This window comes from Aulonocara sp. 'chitande type north' Nkhata Bay, linkage group LG3 (genome assembly GCF_057382095.1).
Source record: "Aulonocara sp. 'chitande type north' Nkhata Bay isolate Kocher_YH1m ecotype deep benthic linkage group LG3, A_spYH_male_GT1.1, whole genome shotgun sequence".
Lineage (NCBI taxonomy): Eukaryota > Metazoa > Chordata > Actinopteri > Cichliformes > Cichlidae > Aulonocara > Aulonocara sp. 'chitande type north' Nkhata Bay.
In genome coordinates, this window is record NC_141346.1 from 69,787,054 (window position 1) to 69,803,048 (window position 15,995).

Genomic DNA, 15,995 nt, shown 5'->3' on the forward strand with positions numbered 1-15,995 from the left:
GTCACAGCTGTATGCCTTAATTCCAGAGTGGGTAACTAGATGACTCTGTAAGTGGCTACTGCGAGTAAAAGCTCTGCCACACTGATCACAGCTGTACGCTTTAACTCCACTGTGGATGAGTTGGTGTTTTTTTAGGGAACGCTTCAAGGAAAAAGACTTTCCACACAAGTCACAGCTGAACGGTCTCTCTCCAGTGTGGATGACCTGATGCTGTTTTAGTGAAGCCCTCACAGTAAAACCCTTCCCACACTCGTCACAGGTGTGTTTTTTCTCTCCCTTTCTTCTGTGAGGTTTGTCGGCCTCCTGAGAGCGCTGACTTCTGGCTCCATGTTGGTCCTGCAGTGACAGAGATACAAACAGAGGCAGTGAGTGAAATGCAGTCGTGGAACAAACTCAACCTTCAAACTCCATTAACACTAGTTTTAAACCTGAAGGTGGAGCGTGGCACCAAACACCTTAAAGGTCTCTTATCCCCACCTGCTGGTAGTTCTAACACATTACATCCAACCTGCTGTTAAAGATAATTCATGACTGTTCAAACACTAAAATCATGCCCATCACTCCTGATTGTACACACACACACACACACACACACACACACACACACACACACACACACACACATTATTTTATAATTTAGATTATTTTGTTGTTTCCTATTACATATTTCTATAATTTGTATAGATTTATACAGAATTATTCAGTGATAATAAATCCTATGTTTGTTTATTCTAAACCTGTTAGCTTCCACAACAGATTTTGCTCGTCTTCCGTCAAATACTCACATAAAATATTACACAATAAAGTGGATTCAAGATATCCACATAATTTCACTCTTACATACACAGTGAGGTTTCACAATTGTTCAAATATAAGCAATCAATAATAATAATAATAATAATATCAATAACATTGAGGCACATTACACAAATTTCAAAAACAAATCATGTCTTACAATATTTACAACAACTAAAAGCTCTGTAAATCGGCTTTTAAGTGTTCATTGAAGTTTTGAATAATTCTCTAATTTTTTAAGGCAACTTATTCCACTTAAAAGTTGCTCTAAATGTAACAGTTTTACAAAACGTTACTTTTAACTCGAGCATTTACTAAATTGCAGCTTGTTGAAAACTGTGTAATATGATGATGTATTTCATCTGGATACTGCAGCTGAGCAGAATAAATGTGGTGTGTTTAACAGAATTGCTTTCTTTAGAACTACAAGTAAGCCATAGAATATTTTAGCCTGTACAGGAAGCCAAGAAAGGTTATTATGCATTTGATCAATATTAGTATAGTATGAACATCTTCACACTAATCTGGACGCCTTATTCTGGACTAACTGAAGTCTGTTAAGATCTGTCTTATTAGCTGCTGACCAAATGATTGAACAATACTCCAGATGAGACATTACTAGTGCATTAATGACATCTTTCATAATGAAGAAGTGATACACAAAGAGCATTTCATAGCCATAGCTATGCCTTGTCGGCAGAGTTATGTGACATTAGTGATGTTTGTACTTTCAGCGTTAACTTGGTTTTAAAGCCTTTAAAATATACGCCGTTCAATAGTCGACCTTAATCTGACAGAGAATGTGATGATTTTGTGGATAATTAAAGTCAGTCATATATCCACAAACACAACAAGCTGAAAGTCAGTGATGCTGCTCGGTTTGCAGTCCTGAACATCACGGCACAAGCAGGATTCACTGCACTGTTAATGTTAGCTGTGTTATATTGCTGCCTCTGTTCGGTGGTGTCGAGCCAAACGCACTTTAACGTGTGTTTGAACGAGCTGACGGTTCACTCGTTAAGCTGAAAGAAAGATGCTTTAATCACAGCAGTCACACATGTGTCCACTGCACCATCTGGAACTCTTCTTGTTTACACTCGTAATAACACAAACACTAAATCCTGCTTCTCTGCTGCTGTTGTGTAGCAGTGTGTACACCTGAGACTGTCACCTGTGTCTGTCCTGCACTCTCTCTCTGTTTCTTTCTCTCTGATTGTGGAATAAAAGTATGAACATGTGTTTATAAGTTACACTTGTGTTTGAATCCTGCAGCTTATCACACATTTGATTTCCATGTGTGACGACTGCAAGTGTCCAGAGTGAGGACAGACTGAGGGAGCCACTGCTGCACATCATCTGTGAGGCTTTGCAGCCCTGATGATCCACCAGGACAAACTCAGCAGTGGTAAATGGTAAATGGCCTGTATTTATATAGCGCTTTTACTAGTCCCTAAGGACCCCAAAGCGCTTTACATATCCAGTCATCCACCCATTCACACACACATTCACACACTGGTGATGGCAAGCTACATTGTAGCCACAGCCACCCTGGGGCGCACTGACAGAGGCGAGGCTGCCGGACACTGGCGCCACCGGGCCCTCTGACCACCACCAGTAGGCAACGGGTGAAGTGTCTTGCCCAAGGACACAACGACCGAGACTGTCCAAGCCGGGGTTCGAACCGGCAACCTTCCGATTACAAGGCGAACTCCTAACTCTTGAGCCACAATCGCAATCGCCCCACAGTGTGTGAGGAAGAGGAGGAGGAAGAGCCAGCAGCAGCTGACAGATGGAGAGAATAGACAGACTGTTCCCTGTTTGTGAAGGACTGCTAGGAAAGTTTAACATAACTGTCTGTGCTGAATCAGTCTTATTAGGTAATGTTCAAATAATGTGATCATCCCAGTGTTTTCAGTGTGGGAGAAAGTACTCAGGGCCTTCAAGTTACACACTATGAAAGGCAGCAATAAGTTTAATGTTCAGAAACCTAAAGTCTGTATCAGCAGCAGAATGGAGCTAAAAATAAATGTTGGTTTCAGTTCTATGAAGCTTTGAGTATTTTGGATCAGCAGCTTCTGTGTTTGTTGCATCATATTGCTGTAACTGTTTATATGCTTTATATATTCTGAGCTAAGTTGATCTATAGTGTTACATGATACACTCTAATAGAGGTACGAGAGAAGAACATTTTTGTACCTATAGGAACATTTTTTTAAATGTTCCCTTAAAAGTACATTACTGGTCTTTAAAAGTCCAGAAATGCCCCTTTAAAGGTTCAATTTGAAATAAAGTACAAATCTGTATTATAAAAACTTAAGCAGCAACTTCTCCAGGTTCCAATATTTATGCAATTCTCAAACCTTTTGGCCACGACTGTATAACCTCTTCTGAAGTTTAGTGGATATTATACATGGTTATGCTCAGGATGTGTCGGCCAGTTTCCACTGGAAACGCCTTTTGGTTAAACTGTCAGCGAGGAATTTGCATTTGCACTGTTACATTTTTATATAACTTTAATGCACATAAACAACAGCTGCTTGTTTCAGTGAAAATACATTGATGGGTTTTTAATAAAGTTGTGCAGCTGTAAAGTATTTTGTCTGGTGTCAATTATATCGTCAGCTACATCGTTATGGCAAATGTTCAAATGTATATGGTGATAAATATCTTTGGTCATATGGTCCTGCTCTGTCTGTCACCTTCTGTGTTGAGCTCATTGTTTCCTCTGTAGTGGCTGAGCTGAGTCCAAGTAGCTGAAAATGTTCCTCTGCTGCTCCGTCAGACTCTCCTCCTCCTGCTGATCAGCTGGGACACAAAACAGATCTTTGTTAGGCTCCACACTGCACTGAAGAGTCAAAGTGTCTCATATGTTCATCTGACAAGTAAAAGAACACATTTTTGTTTCCCGAGGTGGGCAACTTGTTGGAAACAAACACAAAAGGTTTGAGCACTGATACCTGCCATTGCTGCCATTGAAAGATGCAACGCCAGCAATGTGGATTGTCAAGACTCAAACCAATCATCAAGCAAAGACAACAGGGATCATTTGTTTCTGTTTATTTAGCATTCACAGCATTTGTAGTTGCCTTCTGTGCAGGGGAAGTCCACGCACACTGTGTGGTACCGCCATCCGCAGAAGGTGCATTCAACCTCTGTAAGAGAAACGAGGTTGTCTGAGACTGAAATGATATTCACTAAAGAAGTGGTGATTTGTAAAACTTCACATTTTGATCCGGGACGTACTCTGCATGAAAACAAGCGCTCACTCTTCCTGCTCAACAAATGACAAGGGCGGAGCCTTATACCACGTGATACAGAAGCTGTGCCGTGTGATGCTAAAATTAGCAGGGAAAAAACAACGGAGAGCACGTCAGGGATGACGAGAAAGTGACAGGAGAAAATCCGTCCCGGTCAACCACCCAAACATCAATAACGGGAACCTTATACAGCGCTTCCCTATACACGTCGAACTCCCGCAGGCACAAAGACATTACGGAGGCTATCACTTATCACCTGACCAAAGATATGGCTCCATCAACACTGTGCAAAACGAGGGATTTAGGAAAACGATCAACACCCTAGACAAACGCTACACAGTGCCGTCCCACAACTATTTTTCTATTGTTGCACTACCTGCTCTGTACACGCAGCGTCGAGCAACGGTGGAGACGGAATTTCAAGCAGGACAACATTTTGCTGCAACAACAAAACGTGAGACATTTGTTGTTTTATGTTTATTTATTGTTATGAGAGAATCATGATCTCAATTCTAAGCCAAAAAATCGTGATTCTCATTTTATGCAAAATCGTGCAGCCCTAACATTAACACAAAACTATTGTTTCACCAGAGAAACACACATGATTTAAATGTAGCATATTTGCAGCGCTGGAGGCCAGGATTACTGAATTGGAGACTCGGCTTCGCACCCTTCATTCACCCGTAGCTAGCCAGGCCCCTGTAGCTGGTGCAGCCGAAAATAGCGTAGGCCCCGCTAGCTGTTCCCCGGCAGGTCCCAAGCAGCTGGGGAAACAGGGAGGCTGGGTCACGGTGAGGAGGAAGCATAGTCCTAAACAGAAGCCCCAGGTACACCACCAACCCGTTCATGTGTCTAACCGTTTTTCCCCACTCGGCGACACACCCGCCGGGGGTCAAACTCTGGTAATTGGCGATTCTGTTCTCAGACATGTGAAGCTAGAGACACCGGCAACCATAGTCAATTGTCTTCCAGGGGCCAGAGCAGGCGACATTGAAGGAAATTTAAAACTGCTGGCTAAGGGTAAACATAAATTCAGTAAAATCATAATTCACGTCGGCAGTAATGACACCCGGTTACGCCAATCGGAGGTCACTAAAATCAATATTGAATCGGTGTGCAACTTTGCCAAAACAATGTCGGACTCTGTAGTTTTCTCTGGTCCCCTCCCCAATCAGACCAGGAGTGACATGTTTAGCCGCATGTTCTCCTTAAATTGCTGGCTGTCTGAGTGGTGTCCCAGAAACGATGTGGGCTTCATAGATAATTGGCAAACCTTCTGGAGGAAACCTGGTCTTGTTAGGAGAGACGGCATCCATCCCACTTTGGATGGAGCAGCTCTCATTTCTAGAAATATGGACAAATTTATTAAACCCCCCAAAATATGACTATCCAGAGTTGGGACCAGGAAGCAGAGTTGCAGTCTTACACGCTTCTCTGCAGCTTCTCTCCTCCTGCTACCCCCCCAAAAACCCATCTCCATAGAGACTGTGTCAGCTTCCAAAAAGACAAAAAACAAACTAAAAACCAGCAACAAACAACTTAAACATAAACAATTACAAAGAAAGAACAATACAGTATCCACATCTGAACCAAAGAGTAAAACAGTGAAATGTGGATTATTAAATATTAGGTCTCTCTCCTCCAAGTCTCTGTTAGTACATGACTTAATAATTGATCAACAAATTGATTTACTCTGCCTTACAGAAACCTGGTTGCAGCAGGATGATTATGTTAGTTTAAATGAATCAACACCCCCGAGCCATTCTAACTACCAGAAATCTCGAAGCACAGGCCGAGGGGGCGGTGTGGCAGCAATTTTTCACACCAGCCTATTAATTAATGAAAGACCAAGACAGACTTTTAATTCATTTGAAAGCCTGATGCTTAACATTGTCCACCCCAGCTGTGAAACTCAGAAACCAGTCTTACTTGTTATCATCTATCGTCCACCTGGGCCTTACACAGAGTTTCTGTCTGATTTCTCAGACTTTATATCTAATTTAGTTCTGAGCTCAGATAAAATAATTATTGTGGGTGATTTTAACATCCACGTAGATGCTAAAAATGACAGCCTCAACATGGCATTTAATCTGTTATTAGACTCAATTGGTTTCTCTCAAAATGTAAAAGAACCCACCCACCACTTTAATCACACTCTAGATCTTGTTTTAACATATGGCATCGAACCTGAACATTTAACAGTGTTTCCTGAAAACCCTCTCCTGTCTGATCATTTCCTGATAACATTTACTTTTACAATAATTGATTACACAGCGGTGAAGAGTAGACTTTATCAAAGTAGATGTCTTTCTGAAAGCACTGTAACTAAGTTTAAGAATATAATCCACCCACTGTTATCATCTCCAATGCCCTGTACCAACACAGAGCAGAGCAGCTATCTGAACGCTACCCCAACAGAGGTCGATTATCTTGTTAATAATTTCACCTCCTCACTACGTACGACTCTGGATACTGTAGCTCCTGTGAAAACTAAGGCCTCAAATCAGAAGTACCTGACTCCGTGGTATAATTCTCAAACACGTACCCTAAAGCAGATGACTCGTAATCTGGAGAGGAAATGGCGTGTCACAAATCTAGAGGATCATCATTTAGCCTGGAGAAATAGTTTGCTGCTTTATAAGAAAGCCCTCCGCAAAGCCAGAACATCTTACTATTCATCACTGATTGAAGAAAATAAGAACAACCCTAGGTTTCTCTTAAGAGAAACCTAGGCCAGAACATCTTACTATTCATCACTGATTGAAGAAAATAAGAACAACCCTAGGTTTCTTAAGAGAAACCTAGGGTCAGCCAGGCTGACAAAAAGTCAGAGCTCTTTTGAGCCAACCATCCCTTTAACGTTAACTAGTAATGACTTCATGAACTTCTTCACAAATAAAATTTTTATCATTAGAGAAAAAAATACCAATAATCATCCCACAGATGTAATATTATCTATAGTTACTCTTAGTACCATTGATGTTAAGTTAGACTCTTTTTCTCCAATTGATCTTTCTGAGTTAACTTCAATAATTACTTCCTCCAAACCATCAACGTGTCTTTTAGTCCCCATTCCTACAAAACTGCTCAAAGAAGTCCTGCCATTAATTAATTCTTCGATCTTAAATATGATCAACCTATCTCTAATAATCGGCTATGTACCACAGGCCTTCAAGCTGGCTGTAGTTAAACCTTTACTCAAAAAGCCATCTCTAGACCCAGCAGTCTTAGCTAATTATAGGCCAATCTCCAACCTTCCTTTCATATCAAAAATCCTTGAAAGAGTAGTTGTCAAACAGCTAACAGATCATCTGCAGAGGAATGGTTTATTTGAAGAGTTTCAGTCAGGTTTCAGAGCTCAGCACAGCACAGAAACAGCTTTAGTGAAGGTTACAAATGATCTTCTTATGGCCTCTGACAGTGGACTCATCTCTGTGCTTGTCCTGCTAGACCTCAGTGCAGCGTTCGATACTGTTGACCATAATATCCTATTAGAGCGATTAGAACATGCTGTAGGTATTACAAGTACTGCGCTGCAGTGGTTTGTATCATATCTATCTAATAGACTCCAATTCGTGCATGTAAATGGAGAGTCCTCTTCACACACTGAGGTTAATTATGGAGTTCCACAGGGTTCAGTGCTAGGACCAATTCTGTTTACATTATACATGCTTCCCTTAGGCAGTATCATTAGAAGACATAGCATACATTTTCACTGCTATGCAGATGACACCCAGCTCTATCTGTCCATGAAGCCAGATAACACACACCAATGAGTTAAACTGCAGGAATGTCTTAAAGACATAAAGACCTGGATGGCCGCTAACTTTCTGCTTCTTAATTCAGATAAAACTGAGGTTATTGTACTCGGCCCTGAAAATCTTAGAAATATGGTATCTAACCAGATTCTTACTCTGGATGGCATTACCTTGGCCTCCAGTAACGCGGTGAGGAACCTTGGAGTCATTTTTGACCAGGACATGTCCTTCAACGCACATATTAAACAAATATGTAAGACTGCTTTCTTCCATTTGCGCAACATCTCTAAAATTAGAAATATCCTGTCTCAGAGTGACGCTGAAAAACTAGTTCATGCATTTATTACTTCCAGGCTGGACTACTGTAATTCATTATTATCAGGATGTCCAAAAAACTCACTGAAAAGCCTTCAGCTAATCCAAAATGCTGCAGCAAGAGTCCTGACAGGGACTAGAAAGAGAGAGCATATTTCTCCTGTTTTGGCTTCCCTTCATTGGCTTCCTGTTAAATCCAGAATTGAATTCAAAATCTTGCTCCTCACATACAAGGTCTTAAATAATCAGGCCCCATCTTATCTTAATGACCTTGTAGTACCATATCACCCTATTAGAGCGCTCTGCTCTCGCTCTGCAGGCCTACTTGTTGTTCCTAGAGTATTTAAAAGTAGAATGGGAGGGAGAGCCTTCAGTTTTCAGGCCCCTCTTCTGTGGAACCAGCTTCCAGTTTGGATTCGGGAGACAGACACTATCTCTACTTTTAAGATTAGGCTTAAAACTTTCCTTTTTGCTAAATTATATAGTTAGGGCTGGACCAGGTGACCCTGGATCCTCCCTTAGTTATGCTGCAATAGATGTAGGCTGCCGGGGGATTCCCATGATGCATTGAGTTTTTCCTTTCCAGTCACCTTTCTCACTCACTATGTATTAATAGACCTCTCTGCATTGAATCATATCTGTTATTAACTTCTGTCTCTCTTCCACAGCATGTCTTTATCCTGTCTTCCTTCTCTCACCCCAACTGGTCGCAGCAGATGGCCGCCCCTCCCTGAGCCTGGTTCTGCCGGAGGTTTCTTCCTGTTAAAAGGGAGTTTTTCCTTCCCACTGTCGCCAAAGTGCTTGCTCATAGGGGGTCATATGATTGTTGGGTTTGTCTCTGTATCTATGAAGCGCCTTGAGGCGACTTTTGTTGTGATTTGGCGCTATATAAATAAAATTGAATTGAATTGAATTGAACATGAAGAGAGAGAAAGAGACAATAACAGCTACCAAACAGTCGTCATAATTCGTCACACAATGAGAAAAGGACAAATCAACAAGTAACAATGACTAATTAATATTAAAATCTGTAACATAATGTATTGTTTGGAGTTTAGTCTGATTGGTTCAGGATGACCTGCCATTATCCAATCACACGTCTGCTTACCTGCATCTTTTCTCTTTTTTCTAACCTGAGAACCTGATGGCTTTGAACTTTTGTTGTCCATCTTCCATTGGTTTGAATTTTGCGCTCCAGTACAAACACAAATCCCCCAACCCGAGGATCAGCACAATTAACCTAACAGACCTACACCTTAGTTCACAGATTCACTTTGTCTAAGGTTGATTTCTGGGATTTCACACAACCCAGGATTCAGATCGTGAATCCATGATGGGCTTGGATTTACATCATTATAAATGAAATGTGCTCTACTTGGAAGCAGCCGGCCCCGCCCCTTTTGACGGGTTGTGTGAGACTTTAAATCATCAAACTGTAAATTATAAATTAAATTGTTATTGATCCTTTACCCCGAGTCCTAAAGTGTAGATTTATTTTCTTCTTATATTTATTGTTTGTTTACTTGCACCGCTGTAACTGCAGCCTCGTCGTCTCGTCTCTCTATATGCTGGACTGTCTGTAGCGGAGATGACAATAAAGTTTACTTTGACTTCAGCAGCGCGCAGGCGCACCGAGGGCTCTCGCGCTCACTTTATAGAATTTAGAAAAAACATGGGTGCAGATTATAAGTCTGTATCATAATATCTGTTTGTTGTTTTTATTTTGTTTTGCGAGTTGGTTATTAGATGCCGCTCCAGCCAGCCAGAGACTCCCTGCCCTCTCCTCCCTGTGCCGCCAGCAGCAGGCGCACCTCGCAAACTGAGGGCGCCCTTACTCCCAGCAAATGGCTGATAGAAAACCGATCGGTGCCTACGAATTTCCCAATATGCGCTGGCATGACGTCGGGGAAGCATGGGTACGACCGATTCTTTTATTTTTTTCTTGCCAATGCCCGTGATGCCCCCCCACCACGATGCATTCTATTGGTTTGCACACTTACACACACCCAGCTGTGGTTTCCTGTTTTGCTGGACTCTGGAGAGCCCCGCCTTTAACGCTCTTCTCTCACAGAGAGCAACAGAAAACTTGGAAAAACTCCAGATTGACTGAACTCAGTTCAAAGTTACCTTGACACCTTTAGATGTGAGACGTAGTGATGGTCCGCTTGAAGCTGACGCTCCGGTGCGTGTGTCAGAAAGATCAACGCGCTGCTTCAGAAGCACCGTGTCGAGGCTTGATTCGTTTGGCCAGAGTCACGTGATCAGTGACGTCTGAAGCTTCGTTTAGAACGTACCTTTTTTTAAATCGAACTTTATTGAAACACAATGAGTATACAACATACAAACAGATGAAGTTTACAAAAGAACAGAACATGAACATACAGAACAGCAATCTTTAAAGCCTGAGGCAATCGTGTTAAACACACGCGAGATGCTCACGTAAATCCAAGAGCTGCCCTTTTTTGTTCCCTTTTTTTCTCAGTGTGTTCCTCCTTCAGTTTGTCAATATAAAATTGTACTTAGTAGTCAGTATAAGCTTTGAGTGATATAAGTTTGTATGTGACAGAATACTGCATGATGACCTTTTGATGACTTAGACTTGATAAATTCTTCCTCACAGCGATAATAGCTGAACCAGCTGTGATTATTTCACTCCTGCCAGGAAGAGGAGAGCTGGACACTTTGATCTGCACTAACAAGAAGAGAACCACACACACACTCCCTACACACTAACATCCCTCTGCCTATGAATAGATGTATTCACTGTTGTATTACATTTGTATATAAATAAAGAAAAGTGCAGGAACAGAGCGCACATCACAGGCCCCACTCTGGTGGGAGCATCTGTGTTCATGCCCTTGCAAGTAAAATCTGCAGCGTCTGTGTGTTTCTACCTTTAGATTCTCCGCTGAAGAAGTGTCTTTAGAATAAATCTCTTGACACAATTAAATCTCAATCACAAAATGTGGCGCTCCGAAATAAGACTCACACCGTTAATTCATCATTTTCACTCTGCGCCACTGCTCTTTATCAGGCCGTGTGAAGCACAGCAAACAGTTCAGTCGAGGCCTTGAGCCACAAACAGACGTTGTTTTCATAACCAAACTGCTTTAGACCCTGTCCCCTAAATCTGCACAAATGCCCTCTGGGTGACATGAAATGCATTTAACCAATAAACAATCAATGGCTTCTTGTTGTTGGAACAGATGCTGTGTTTGGATGTTTGTGTGCAGCATTTTGTGTGTCAGCATAAGCATCTGTTAGTAAAGCATTCTTCATTGCACAAGTGTGTGTGTGTGTGTGTGTGTGTATCACTCTTCATTGCACAAGTGTGTGCATGTGTGTGTGTGTATCACTCTTCATTGCACAAGTGTGTGCATGTGTGTGTGTTTGTATCACTCTTCATTGCACAAGCGTGTGCATGTGTGTGTGTTTGTATCACTCTTCATTGCACAAGCGTGTGCATGTGTGTGTGTGTGTGGATCACGTCTCAGTGAATTGAATCAGCATTTCGACTTGTGTGCGTGTGTGTGTGTCATTTCTCACTCAATCAACGAGTGCAGATGTGTTCATATGTGTGTTTCTCTTCATTCTGAGTCGGTGTGTGTAGATGTGTGTGTTGGTTTACTTAACAGTAAATTACCATGGTAACATATAGCATGAATTTAACCTGCTCTGGCTTCAATTAGGGAATTATAAATGGGTAGTGTTGGCAACTTGTGACGCACCAGAAAAGAGCTGCTATGCTAGTAAATTGTAGCCTAAATGGAAGCAGGGAGACAAAACAGCAAACATGTCACAGATAGACCATTATCAAAACTCTAAGATTAGGACACAGCAGAATCTGACTGATGAAAACTGAGTGTTTCTTTGAGTTTGTCATGATGTGCTGTGTGACATGCAGGAAGGACCCAAATGAAGGGCTCACAGATGGAAACTTAAAGCGTAGCTTCATTCGCTAGAAATACTTTCATAGGAAATTAACAGAAAAACTAGAAACTAAACTAAACTCAAGAAACGAAGGAAAAACAAAAGCAGGAGCACAGAAGCACGGACTAGATACAGGACACAGTGACAAGAGTTAGTAGAGAAATGACTGGAACAAGAAAAAACATGAAGACAGAACTAAAGCTACACTTGACTTGACTCCAGCAAATCCTGCTTCCTCCCTGGGGCCTCCTCATGCCCCAAAACCCTCTGGACACCCAGGAGGCATCATAGTCAGATACCCAAAGCACCGTAAAAGGGGTCAATCAGCATTCTGCAGAGGTTGGCTGGCCTCTGCCTTAGATATAAGGGGAGGAGCAGGTGGTCAGAGTAGAGCAGCTGCTCCTCTGCATCGAAAGGAGCCATTTATTGCCTCAGTTTCAGCTTCAGTGGTGTTAACTGTCTGAGAGTAAGGCTCAAATCTAAAAATATATGTAGAAAACACATCAAATATAGCATGCTCAATCGTAGCTAAGTCCATGTGCAAAACATATTTAAAGTCACCAAGTACAGTGCAGGTGTGCGTCTCCTCTGCAGGGAGAGTTCAGGTCCAGGATCAAACAGGGACATCAGGAACAGAAGCAGCTCCATTGATCCGACTCCTCTGATGGCTGAGCGATCAGTTCATAGATCCTCTGAACTGTGACAGAGGTCTCACTCTGGAGGAAGCTCTCAGCACTTTCCAGCAGCTCCTCCATCATGGAGGACGTTCCCTCACTGTAACAGGTGGAGGAGAGAGGAGAGGAAGCACAGGTGGATCCTCTGAGGAAGAGGAGCGTTCCTACAAACCACGTGATCACATGAGCAGAGGGGCGTGGCCTTCAGTGGTAGTAATAAAGGAACAGTCCACATGTTCCACTTTGAAGGCTCCAACAAAAAAGACCTGTGATCACTTTGACTCAGTATGATGGATTCTTTGGATTTGCCTTTGTTTCTCTGGCTTTTCTTGTGTGTCTGTAGCTGTGTCCCAAAACGTCAGCCGCATCCTTCGGAGGACCCGGCCTTCCTAGCCTACGTGGGCCGGTGTTAAGTCTAATTGTTGAATGTTGCCATTGTGTTTCTTAAATTTGTACAGTCTTAGTTTAAGCAGTACGATCAAAGCCATTCCTTAGATTCTGACTCTGACCACCTCTCCAGCCACTCTGTGCTGGGGGAGGTTTTATTGTAGATACATCCTTTCTGAAAGGTCTGTTTCTTCTGATGTAAGCTTCCTGGGTTTATGACCCTTTGATCAGCAGACACACACACACACACACACACACACACACACACACACACTCAGTGTATGTCATTTACATACAGTGCCTTGTCTTTGTAACCAAAGGGGGGTTGCAAGGGGAGGTGTTTTGTAAACTATTGTTTGAAGTTTGTCAATAAAAGGCAGCGAGAGGAGGCCACCATTGTGGTCATTTCGACGTGCTGGTCACAGATGGAAGGGCCTCCCTTGCGCAAGAAATCGATCGAACACTGTTGCCTTGTTTTTCTTTCATGGGAATAAGTCCTGGATACAACGGGGTCTGGGTTTAGACCCAACAGCCGGGTCCTGCAAAGACCGAGAAGGCCAGAAGTGCGAGGCTGTGAAATGGGACGGTCCAGCCTTCAGATCTGTGTCACCGCTGTGTGGGTGGAGTTTAATAAACTCGCCGTCTGCTCCTTGCTATCTAAAATATTACAGGACACTGGAGTAAACTCTCGACCGTCTCACACTTCTGTTTCATCAGTTTTCTGTTTGACGTTTATTCAGCTGTGTGAAAATCCCGGAGGAACTTTGATCTCAGCCAAACCGATTTACTCCGGAACAAATGAAACACAGAAAAAAGGCAAACAATTACATTTTTAAGTTATCCGAGTGACTTATGGTAAATGGCCTGTACAGTGCTTTACTTGGTCCTAAGGACCCCAAAGCGCGTCACACATCCAGTCATCCACACATCCACACACTGGTGATGGCAGCTACAGTGTAGCCACAGCCGCCCTGGGGCGCACTGACAGAGGCTGCCGGACACTGGCGCCACCGGGCCCTCTGACTTATATATCATGTTTAACCTGAGTAGCCAAAGAGCAGGGGTCTGAAAACGATGAAGCTGGGAGTCCGCTGCTCTCGCCGGCTGGAGTGACCATTGAACCCCCCGGCTTGCTATCGAGCGGGTGGGTAACAGACGTCTCTGAAAACGTCGGCGCGCTTTTGCAAATATGCGATGTCTTGATGAACCCAGCAGATATTTTAAGTTTACATAGCTACTTTCTCCCCTTAATATATGTTAAAAATTTATTTTGTGGCCCAGAAAGATTAATAAGACTAATTTTAAAAGTTAGTAGCGGCCGCCATTGTTGGCAGCTGAAATTAGCTGGGCCGCGCTATGAATTCTGGGATATGGTGGGCCACGAAGGACACACCCGACCCATCCTTCAAACTCGGGGGAATGAAGGACGCATTTGAAGAAGTCGAGAAATCGGGACAGCCTTCGTCGCCTGGCTGTGACGTCATCGGCCTTCAAATGCGGCCTCCGGAGGATGCAGCCGACGTTTTGGGACACAGCTTGGGTGTCTTTGTTGGTCATGTGACCTCCCAGGGACTACACATGGAAACGAGCAGTTTAGCTCAAATCTGGCAGGTTTCCATCGTCTGTTTTTGTCCTGATGTCCATGAACATGAACACTGTCCCTGTCAAACACGTCCAGATAATCTGATCCAGTGTTGTTCTTCTTCTGTGGTGTTTGTGATGGAGCAGTAGCTGCTGATCCTGATGTCCTCCACCAAGGGGGCAGCAAATTCAGCTGACTGTCATCATTTATTAAAAAGATGTAACAATGTGACATAATGCAATATAATAGTGTCAGTTACACATTGTGGGTTGCACTGTGGCCAGAATGGACATTACCTCCTGCCTAATGGAAGCTGTCAGCCATCCTGCAACCATGAATTAGATAAGCAGAAGTGAAGGGATTGTTAACAACAATTTAATAATAAAATGTAATGTGATAGTTGCACTTTATTAGCTACCCACAATCGTATGAATAATAACCATGAATGCACTGCATGCTCATAGCAAGTTCTTTAGGTTTAAAGTGAGATCCTGCTTTAAAGGGCGCTTCATCTGCTGGGAATGACATGTTTCTTCTAGTATGTAAGGCTCAGCCCATCTTACTGGGACTTACTTTTGTAGATCCACATGCTCTAAACCTGGTGCTCCATGATTGGTGCAGAAGCTTTAAGCTACTATTAACAAATAATGACCATGGACTTAGTTGTTACTACAATAACTTATCATTGAGCAACTTGTATATTTAATTTTACTTGTAAAACTATGCAAGTAGAATTGAATGGGGCACAGTGAGCTGAGCACAGGCCCACTCTGTGACACTCAGAGGTTTGTGGATATCATACTGAGAGTATTGGACACAGTGCAGCCAGCTTGCAGCCACTTTCCCACCACTTTAGCACAATGTTTACATGAGACTCAGCCACACTAATGTTCCTGGGCAGACATGTGGTGCAGCATGGCTGATGGCACTGTACCTGCAGCTGTCATGGACAAGAACCACTCAATACCTCACCCAAGCCAAGCCTGTGCTGATGTTGTGATCTGAGACCGAGACACTAACCCAGGATCATGATATGATGTTGTGAGAGTTTCACTAAGAATTAGCTCTGATTACAAGATTTCAATCTATCGTAACTCTAATTTGTATTTACTTCAGTTTGTTCATCTTGGAGCTGTGTGCAGCTGAGGACAGTCTTATTATTACCAGGTGAGGATATGTAACAGCCACAGTCTGTAGAGATGATGTCACCATGGAGTGGTGATGTCACTGGAGCTGCCAATATGTGCTCCAGCCAAAGCTACACCAGAGGGTTGTGCTGTGTAACAGGTTGGTGCAG

General features: G+C 42.8%; 1 long non-coding RNA gene across 1 annotated transcript; it reads right to left on the reverse strand.

Moving 5' to 3' along the window:
- Positions 1-223: 223 nt before the first annotated feature.
- Positions 224-10,395, reverse strand: LOC147336870 (uncharacterized). The gene is made up of 3 exons (XR_015128654.1): positions 10,253-10,395; positions 3,495-3,600; positions 224-336 (listed from the first exon to the last, which is right to left on the reverse strand). It is a non-coding gene; the product is annotated as an uncharacterized LOC147336870 (long non-coding RNA).
- Positions 10,396-15,995: the final 5,600 nt, after the last annotated feature.